General features: G+C 39.4%; 1 protein-coding gene across 1 annotated transcript in view; it reads right to left on the minus strand.

Moving 5' to 3' along the window:
• ERC2 (ELKS/RAB6-interacting/CAST family member 2) overlaps positions 1-6,000 on the minus strand; it is a gene marked incomplete at its 3' end in the record, with an annotated part of 575,666 nt that overhangs the window by 357,030 nt on the left and 212,636 nt on the right. The gene's annotated exons all lie outside the window — the stretch shown is intronic.

The raw sequence follows: 6,000 nt of genomic DNA on the forward strand, positions 1-6,000 counted from the left end.
CCTGGCTCTTATTACTTACATTTGGCTTTTCCCCCGCTTTTAATTTATTTTCACCTTATGCATCCACTAATCATTCAACAAATATTACTGAGTGCCTACTCAATAGCAAACTGAGTATTAAGTTGTAATAGTGAACAAGACAGGCATGGTTTCTGTCCACATGGAGCTTACATTCTATTGGAGAGACAAATTGAACTAATAATTATACTAGCGATTGTAATAGTGACACTTGCTATGGAAAAAATCACAGAAATCACAAAATGGCTACATGTGGGCAAAATCTGACCAAGAACTTCAGATAGCTGCTAACTTAAAAAAATGATAATAATAAGGAAATTTCACAGTGAAATAAGGATTTTCTGTTACTCTGAAAAACTGGCTAGAACTGAGCAACAGCTGTCCTTTTTTGATACGGCACATGGTTTCTGGTTTTCCAGAGTCCTCAGCACTCCCTTACGTCTCCCCGACACTGAGCCCAAGTTCTATCACCATCTGTCATCACATTTATGCTGTTATTTTTTCTACAGGCCTGTGTTACTAGCCACGTGATTATCTAATTTTAAGTTTTAATTAATTAAAAGTTAAATAGTAACTAACTGTTTAGGTCCATAGTTACAACAGTCACATTAAGTGCTCAATAACCACATGTTGCCAGTAGATACCATCATAAACCAGGCAGATATAGAACACTTCCATAATCACAGGAGGTTCTGCTATCAACAGTCCATTTCATTCTTTACATCACATACTTGGCTCCCATAGGCATAATACCAGTCTGCAAGTCCTACTATAAGATGATATGAAATCATTTGAAAATGAGAACCAAAGTGAATCTGGGAATTCAAGGAAGACTCCCCTGTGGAAGTGACCACAAAGCTGGGATCTGAAAGACAAATGACGTTGCCAACTCACGTGCCAACATTAGTTGATTAAAGATACTTGGAGAGAAAGTGATCTAGTCAGAAAGAACAATGCATAAGGGAATATAAGGTGGGAATTTATCTTTATGGAAATCTTTCCTGATGATCTTAGCTCGCTAAATGTCTCCTTACTAAAAAAAAAAAAAAAAATCCTTGGTTAGCACATATCCAAACAGTAGAGGGCTACATCTACATATAAATTCAGAGCTTCAGATAATAGTGCCATACTTTTTTTTTTTCAAGTATCCCTTGAGAAATGATCTCCATTTGAAGGGCACATACCCAGAAAATCAACTTCTCTTCCTCTCCATTTCCGGATGGTAATTTCCAATTCTGAAACTATCAAGGCCCTAAATGTGAAGGCCATCTGCTGAGCAGACCGTTTCCCTGGGAACAGCAAATGTTCATCTTGCGTGGATTCCACTGTAATATTTTTCCTTTCTAAAGGACAGTGACTTCGCTGTGGAGGAAGGCATTCTCAATTTTTTTTAGAACCTGCATCTTCCGTGAAAATGATATGCTTTGTGAGTTGTTTCAGACCCCATGCTGGTAAATGCTAGGTTTTTGCTAACAGCTTCTCAAGTCCTAGGGTCTATTTATTACTTGAGGCATTTTTGGACCCTTGGTGTTAAGAACAGGGAAACAGGTCCAATCCTTCCATGAAAGGAGACCTTATTTTCTGGTTCCACGCAGCCAACCTCTACTAAGTGACAACCTTTCCAAAGCTTAATTAGTTCTGTTTAAGAATAGAGAGAAAAATTATAGATGACTAAGTACTGCCCTAAAAGCCCAGGAATACAACAGACATGTAAACAAGCTTATAATCCCTCCAATCAATGCAAAAACAGATACATGTTACAGGTGCTAAATGAACAACCAACACACATGTTGGTAAAAACATCAAGGCAAGTCAACATACAAAGCCTACAGGAGAACGATCTCTCATACAGTTCTTCCACTGACCTCTCACAGGACATCCAAATGCAGTTTTTGAGGCAAGAACAAACCCAACTTGCTACTTCCCGGCCTAAGCCATTCTGCCCACTCCCAGATCCTTGAGACCAGTAAGATTTAAGATTTTATTCCCATCAGCAGACTCCCAAACCCACAAAATACCTGCCTGTATCTAAAGCTACATTTTATACTTCATTAACCTGGTATTTTTCCAGCGTCAGTGGGAATCTCCATCACACCACCAGATGACGGCATCACCCTTCCTGGACTCCCCATGTGTTTATTGCAAGAAGAAATAAAAATCCTCCATACTCAAACCCTTCCAGTTGGCCTAATACTTGCTTGTACTTTCATCTTTACTGTGAAGCAACCTTGTTAAAAACTTTATTTTTCAGGTGTCACCATGGATAAATCAGTCTTTTGATCAGGGAGAAAGCATATGCGAAACTGGGAAAGGACACATTTTCCTTTTTTTCTGGGAAGGTTTTGAGGTTGTCAGTCACTGTAAAAATCTTTTCTTGGGAATGCTGTCCACATCGGCGAACTGTTCCTATAACATCTATGTAGAAATCGATTTAAGAATATAGCTTTGCTCTACGATAAGCAATCTTCCTCAGACAACACCAACCCTGGCCTCCTCAGCTGAACTATAAAGTCACGTTTCTTTCTTTTTTCTATGACAGGACAGAAGTGATTCACACACCTGAATTCCCTAAAAAAATGGAAAATTTCACACAGGAGAGTATTTTGATCGCTTTTCTTTCTTTTCAAGTCACGATGTACACGTGAGTTTCAAGGGTTCCTTAGCACAAAGAAAACTCAGGAGGGGATAATGATAATGTGAATAATACATCATTTAAATCATGTCTGCCTTTGCATTTTTTCCTTTTTTTTCACTCTATCAGAAGCAAGCATGTTTGTAAATTATAAAGTAGATGGCACAAATGTATAGTTTCTGAAGAACATATTATCATGCTTGCACCACTAGTTAGCTGTGTAATGTTATCCCAACCCTTGCCTTCTCTTAGACCTAGGCCAGAGGGGTCCTTCTCCTGGGCCACACACTATAGAGGACCCCACACAGGACAACTCTCAAAATGTAATTTTTTTCTTTTAAGTCTCATAAGAAAGTTTTGTATATTTTTTTTATTTGGTGACTGCCTGAACCAACAAGAGGGACTTGTTAGCTGAATTTGGCCTGCAGACCAGAGGATGCTGAGCTGAAAGCCCATGGCAGGGTGAACCACAGCCTCTGCCACTGGGAACCAAGAACAAAATGGATGTCCAGATATACTGAATCCCCCAGATAACTCTGTTCTCTCCCTTCCCCTTGTTCAAAGGATGTGGTCTCAGAGGTACTCAGAACCCCCTGGAAATGGTGAATCAGACAAGTGGGGCCTGGAGGTAGAGAAAAGGCCAACCCACCTCCCACCCTGTCCTGCTGCAGCAGACCCATGCTGCCACACAGGCTCACAGGCCACAGAGTTGGCCCCGGAGAGACTGAGGCTCCTGCAGTCTCCAGGCACTGGGCTGAAGCCCCCAGGAGAAAAGGCAGGCATAGCTTAATTAGACCTTTAGCATATTTAGCTATTTGGGTCTGTGGGGCTCCATTACCATTTTCCCTGGGTCCACTAATGGTAGGTAGGGCAGCCTGCCTCTGGTTCCTTGACTAAAAATAAGAGAATTCAATTAAATTGCTCTACAGTTTAGACCTGCTCTAAAAAGTCATTATATTTTTCACTTAAGTACTTTAAGGTAAAGCCAGGTAAAAAGTGCAATTCAAGGTGTCAGAAATAAATAAGACTTATTTTTCCAGAGTTATTCCAAGAAATCGTTGAATGAATTGCAGCTTCTGGCTTGCCCTTTCCTACCTCTCATGCCCTATAAAAAGAATGTCATTAAGTAAAACTACGGTTTGAAATGCTTTGGGTTACACACACACAACAGTACCACAATTTACCACACTGTAAAATTCTGCATGTGGTATAAGAATCACAGTTACTCTCTCTCTTTCTAATGATCAACTGCCAATTAACATTTAACCACCTGCTTGCACCGAAGACCTTTTCTAAAACACACAAGAGGAAAAAAACATGGAGAGGTTATTTCAAGACTCAGCATTCAAATAATAAGTTTTGAGAGAACAAATAAATGAAAGACATGTCGAAAGGAACCAAAGACTACAAACACTGAGGAGTGTTTACTATTTTTACTTAGGAGCATTGACTAAAAAATATTTAGAGATGTCAGCTGTGAAATACTAATCTGAATTTTAATTTTTCTGATTTGTTTATACTAATTACAAAGACAGATGTGCTTACTATGCACACTGCTTAGCCCATAAGCACTGTATGAGAAACAGCTTTCCCCTTCTGATCAGAGGCATAAATAATGTTTCTATATTATGTCTTATTCCCATATATCATGGAACTGGTTGAAATGTATCTCTGGCTACTGTAAATCATAAATACAGTTAAGCAGAACCTCCTCCCTGAATGTAGAAAACAAGTACATAGCAATGAAATCTAGAGCTATACAGTATTTGAGTGTGAGTTCCTTCACAGTCCATTTTAATTGATTTATACAAACAGGAAAGAGGGGGAACATTAAACCTTTTACAAACCTTCCCAAGCTCTCCTAATTAGGCCAGTCCTGCATAAAGAACTTCATAGTTTCAGAAAATCTGAGAGCAATGAAATAAAAAATGAGATAAATTAGGGGAAAACACACATATTCCAACACCTGTTCTCAAATTCTGTGCTTCTGACAAAGGGAAAGTTATAGGTAATAGGCACAGTTCTGTGACCAGGTTCCTTACTGGGCCACAGAAAGGTATTTCTGAAATTTTGATCCATATTTTACCTTTATGAAGGAAATCTGTGAAACAAGCCAAAATCATTAAAGAGCACAGAAAAAGCCATGCTTGACATGAGAGTTTATTTAACAGAACATTATCTGACACATGTAAAGTAACCAACCTCTGTCAGGATTTAAGGTATCAGTTTAAAAAAAAAAAGGCATTTCCAATCTTTATTTAAAATGTTCTAAGAATCTTTGTGTCTAGTAGGTACCTGAGTAAATGTTAAAGTAAAAACTAAAATATCTAAAGGAAGTGACCCTGTTCTAGATTCTAAGCCATCATCGACTATCTGACACACCTTAATTTATATCTGCAAAGAAAGGAATATTTTGTAACACCATCAATTGGGAGCTGCATCCCAATTTCAGAGATACTAAAATGTAAAAACAAGTCATTAAAACACAGAAAATACAACAAATCACTAAACTTGTAAAAACTATAATGAATTTGTCTATAATGATCACCTTGCAAATATTTGTAAAATATATGAAAACACAAACGACTTTACAAACAACTTTGATAGGAAAGTGGAATGAAGAAAATTTCTATACGTGTTCACATAGACAAAATGTCCCCCTTCATAAAGCCTCTCCCCTACTACTCTGGCTCAGCCTTCTCTCCTACCTCAGAGTTCCTACAATGTTGGCAGTAAAAAGCACACCAGTTTTATATGCATACACATATCCATTTATTATACACCCTCACCCACACTCTAGAGCAGGGGTCAACAAACTGTGGCACACAGGCTAAACCAGGCTGCCAGTTTTGTAAACAAAGTTTTATTTTAACAGTCATGCTCATTTGTTTACATATTATCTATGGCTGCTGAGAACAACCTACAATGGCAGAATTGAATAACTACAAGAAACTGCAGAATTGAATAACTGCAAGAAACTGAAGGCTTTGCCCACAAAGCCTAAAGTATTTATCATCTGATCCTTTAAAGAAGAAAAAGCTTGCTGAGCCCTGTGCTAGAGCATAAGGCCATAGAGGGCAGGGGCCATATTTTGAACTGGTCTTATTCTCCCAGTAGCCTCTGGCACCAATTAAAAAGCAGTTAATGGGGCTTCCCTGGTGGCGCAGTGGTTGGGAGTCCGCCTACCGATGCAGGGGATACGGGTTCGTGCCCCGGTCTGGGAGGATCCCGCATGCCGTGGAGCGGCTGGGCCCGTGAGCCATGGCCGTTGAGCCTGCTCGTCCGGAGCCTGTGCTCCACAATGGGAGAGGCCACAACAGTGAGAGGCCCACATACGGCAAAAAAAAAAA

Source organism: Lipotes vexillifer, unplaced genomic scaffold, assembly GCF_000442215.2.
Source record: "Lipotes vexillifer unplaced genomic scaffold, Lipotes_vexillifer_v1.1 scaffold521, whole genome shotgun sequence".
NCBI classification, from domain to species: Eukaryota; Metazoa; Chordata; class Mammalia; order Artiodactyla; family Lipotidae; genus Lipotes; species Lipotes vexillifer.